Raw genomic sequence first — 4,837 nt, 5'->3', positions numbered from 1 at the left:
AACTTGCTAATAAATATATCTTCTGCAAAGACTCAGCCTTTAAATCGTTCATCTCGCACTCGCTTCAAACTTGCTAAAAAGTGGTGATCTTGACGTCTGCTTTGACCCTCGGCTCATTTCCTCCCATCGTATTTTTCATTTGCTATGAAAATTCCTATCAGCACCCTCGCATCTCTTGGCTGCGCCGACACCTTGCCCTGCCCATGGCTGGAGCTTTAATTTATACTTCCACTACTTCCTGACCCGATCACTTCAGCTGTCCCCTATGGCTGTCCAAGTACTTCGTCTCCCACACTCGCATTATCACGCTGCCGCTGCTGCTGAACTCTTCCTTGAACACTGAAAAAGGGACCACACCCGCACGTGTCCCTCGAGTCCACAAAACCTAGACCATCAAATTCACTGCATGTGAGTATTTTTGTTTAGTTTTGTACTCCCATACACACAGTATTTAAGCCCCAAGATTCCAGAAGTGATATGGCTCAGCGACTGTGTGTGGACTCTACATCACTATTTCAGACAACCACCTCTGCAAATTAAATTTTTAAGGCTTACCAGTAATATGCAGCGGAAACCAGGAATTTGTAAATGGGTGTGACAGAAATCCCCCATCTTGAGGTGCCAGCCAGCAATGGTCTGCGGCCTGGACTCAGAATTAAATATGGAATGCACATTTGTGACCATAACTCTGTAAAGGGATGAGACAATTTTCTACAGCACAGATTTAAATACCTCAAGACCACAAATTATTCTTATATTCGCCCTGTACTGCAGATTAATTGCGATTGATCGAATTCAAACAAATTTAAAACGCATACTTTATATCAGCAACTTGTTATTGATCTTTCTTAACGATCCATCCACAGCTGGATGAAGGCTTCGCCAAGCTATTCTCACCTCTCATGGTCTTGTGATGCAACAATTCATCTAGTTCCTGCACACGACTCGATTTCATTGCTCCATCTCATGCACGGAGGACCGCTCGGATGTGTTCTCGATGGTGGCTTGCAGAAATTTGCAATTCACAAACTCAAATTACATTTTGGATTGATAAATTCAGAATTTAAAAATCATGGATTGTATTCCACTGTTGTGCATGCCGATGCCATGACATGCAAGTTGTTCTCTGCGAATTATAACGCTGTAACATTATGGTTCCATCACCACTCCACATGGTGCAGTGCGGCCCTGTGGAAGAGCAGTGGCAGTGTGTTCCAGGAGATGCAGGTGCTTTTGATGTGAAACCATACTGCTCTGGCTACAAGTTCAAAGTCAGACCTGGTCTGCCGTCCCATTAGATTTATCTGCTGCTTCAACCCTTTGGAATGCTCTTAAGCAGAACCAGGCGCTCGCACGGGTGAGAATTTTTTTTTCAAATAATAAAACATAATAGGTATGAGTGTAAATAAGAATTGCTAAAGTATAGTATTGCAAATTATAGCATACCACATTGGATATAAGTATGACGACGTTTTATCCAGTAGAATTTCCTAAAATATTGTTCCTCTATCAATTAAACACCCCCCCTTCCCCCTTTTTTGACAACCCTCCACAAAACACGTTGCTTATAAAGGTACAGCTCACAACTCCCCCTTGCAAATTTCCAAATGTTGTCACTGAAAACATGTGCATGGCACCTGCTGCTGGGCCATCCTCGCACGCTGGGCCCAACGTTCAAAGGCTGCCAAATGGATGCACGCAGCTGCGTGCGAGCCGCTCCCCCGTCACTTCGGTCCCGGCACAGACCACGGGCTACACAACTCCAGGCCATTGGCAGTGCCAAGGATATTTCTCGATATCAACCGCTCATCGTTTCAGCGTCACAACTGAGCTACCGACTTCCCGTTTGCTCATTTCATAAGGATGCTACTGAAAGGGAAATTCACCTTTTGTGGACGCCGTTTTGTTTAGACAATGTCCCCACTGCCGGTGCACTAAATATGCTCAAGTTACACAGTATTAGCGAATAAATCTAGTCAACTTGCTCCGATTAAAATAATACAAATGCCACATTACACTGTGCACACGTGTGTATGAGAGGCATTACCCACAAATGTACCTTAGCACAGACAACTGGGTGTATGTATGGTTGTATGTATGTTGAACCTCTTTCGCATCGTACGTAGCCAACAATCGGAGGTGCGGGGGAAAGGACAACGAGCAAAAAAAAAAGCCTTGCGCTACCTCCGTTACCAGATTGTGACATGTTGACCAGATATGACACGACACGCATATATGCCATCCTGGCCACATCGTATTCGAATTATCAGAAGTTCATGGGTCCCATTGTTCCACAGGCCATGGACACCCCGACAGGTTTCTACCCGATGCCGTCCTCCCACTGCTGTTTCTGTCGAGATGTGCAGCGCGTTGTACTCGTGAATGTTCTCCTGTCGAGCCCTCTTGACACCCCCGTGCTCACGTATGCATACTGCAAGCCATCAATAACGACCTTGTAAAACCACAACCCATTAGTGTCAAAAAGAATTGGACTGGAAACCACGTGGATTTTGTCGTTGCCTAAACGGGTTGAAATTATGAGACTAATATAAAAAAAATAAGAAGTTACATCCGTATTTTGCCTTTCTACAGGATAGCAAATTCCCACAAAAAATGGTATGGCGAGCTGCGGTGCATGCTCGATTATAGCTGCCGTGCATGTGTGTGTATGACATTAAAATGCACTTAGGCCAAATTGATACCGTCAGCCTCCGTGTTATAGCAACTTTTTCTGCGATGCTATTTGTAAAACAAACGACTGGAATTACGCCCTTTGTAACGCACTCCTGCCAACATCTGAACGCTGGCTAATATTAACACGCACGGTGCGAGCTCAGCAAGTTAACAATTTACTCTATAGCGATGTTTTAGCAAACGTGATGTTACGGGGGGGGACCTAGACAATGTTCACTGTAAATCCTACACAGCTCACATGCAATGAACTTGAAAACAAATCGTCAGCCACTGGTAGCAGAAACGCGACGTTGCCCGTGACATGAGAGCAGTCTCGGAAGACTGTCGTGCTGCCTATGAAAGGCAGGATATCCTTTTTTGCGAAAAACACGTGGCGTTTTAACCCAACAGACGGCAATGGAAGATATTTACAAAACACGCGTAACAAAGGTCACCGGACGGTCTAGCCAACTCTTACGCCACGTTGCTTATAACTATATGTATATCAACGCTGCGCGACATATAACAATTGATAAACGACACGGTTATCAAATGTTGCATTCACATAGCTATGACTGACCAAAATCCGGTCACATGGTGCACTCTGCAAAGTATAAAATGGCAAAATGAGGAAAAGGGTGTATATATATATTTTTCCCATTCTGATCCTTATTTATGGTGGTAAGTATCTTAGCTATAAATATTGTAGCAACATTTTCAAATGTAATGTTTCATTTATTGGAAGAAAAAAATAAAGGTTTCCCTAGCCTGGGTAGGCTGCAATTCCTGCCCGTAATCCCTGGCCTGGCTTATGTGAGCTCTTTGGGGCGTAGCTGTCTCTTCAATGAGATGGAGAGGAGTAGGGAGATGGGGTGTGTGTGGGATAAAATCTCGGGTCAGAGTCACTCATGTGGACGGACTGTAGGAACGGTTGAAATGTAAAAAAAAAACACAGAAGGAACAAAGAAAGTTCCGTTGAGGTTATGAACGCTGAACGCAAAAGTTGGGACAGAATGTGACGCAACAAGGGAACGCAATGCCGACGGTGGTCCAGACTTCGCCGCAACTGCAGGCTTACGGCACCACTGCACAAGGCGAGTAGAGAGCGAGAGACACGGGGTGGGGACCGCTTAAAGTTCTGTACAGCTGAAGGCCACAGCGTTGCGTCTTTGTCATGACAACCACCGGTAAAGGGCATTACATTTTCCACCAGCTCGTCGGGACCCATCTATAAAATGCCGTCCTTAAGCGGAACAATACACGTATACGTAAAACAGCAACAAACCACGTCGATCGTAAAAGACCTTGGGCAACTTTCCTTGTTTGTTCAAAAGGTGCGCGCACAGGACAAGGCCACCTTGGCTCTGCACAAGCGAATCCAAAAAAAAAACACGTGGCGGAGGAATGAATAATTTAGTCAATTCGAACGTTAAAAAATAATCCCAACGATACTTAAACCTTACGTAAGACTGGAATGCAAAGGTAATCCACGTCAAGCACGGTTTCACACAAGAACAATTTTAATGGATTAAAAATTAACGGCTGCTTGCTCGGTCAGGGGCAACTCTGAGCAGAAACAGCCAAAAGACAAACATGCAACTCACCTTATGTGTCACCATGCCCGACTCAAGAGTGCAGTTAAATTACTTGCGACTTACTCAAACCATAGGTAAAACGTGTGTATTTTTGGTACAAAGGTAAAAAAAAGTAAAGATTTCAAAATGCCTTTTATATTTTGTACACAGACCATCCTGGGTTTACTTTCGTGGTGGGTACTGTAAATATTGAACAATCCCTGTGTATTTAACCCAGCATAACCTGAGAGGTCATCCAAATGCGCCGAAAGCACTTCACAGAACATGGAAATAACTGTGCCCTATTTGCAATTGCAAGCAAAAAACCTATTGCGTGATACACCTAAAAACATAAAATATCTCGTTAGATTGTATTTGCAAGTATATGTGCCTACGTTGAACAATGTGTTATTCTGATCTACTGCCAATTAGAACAGCAATGTTTGATTAAGAGAGTAACATAACATAGCCCCTCGTCAGCCTTATCATCTTCACCTCCTGATGATGTAAGCTTATAGCTGCTGTTCATCTTACCACAAACGTCTTTCATTGGTGTGCTTTTTAATGGAATAACCATCCAACCAACGACA

This window comes from Petromyzon marinus, chromosome 4 (assembly GCF_048934315.1).
Source record: "Petromyzon marinus isolate PM22_M1 ecotype Great Lakes invasive population chromosome 4, UKy_Petmar_22M1.pri1.0, whole genome shotgun sequence".
NCBI classification, from domain to species: Eukaryota; Metazoa; Chordata; class Hyperoartia; order Petromyzontiformes; family Petromyzontidae; genus Petromyzon; species Petromyzon marinus.
Note: the sequence above shows the minus strand (reverse complement) of the source record.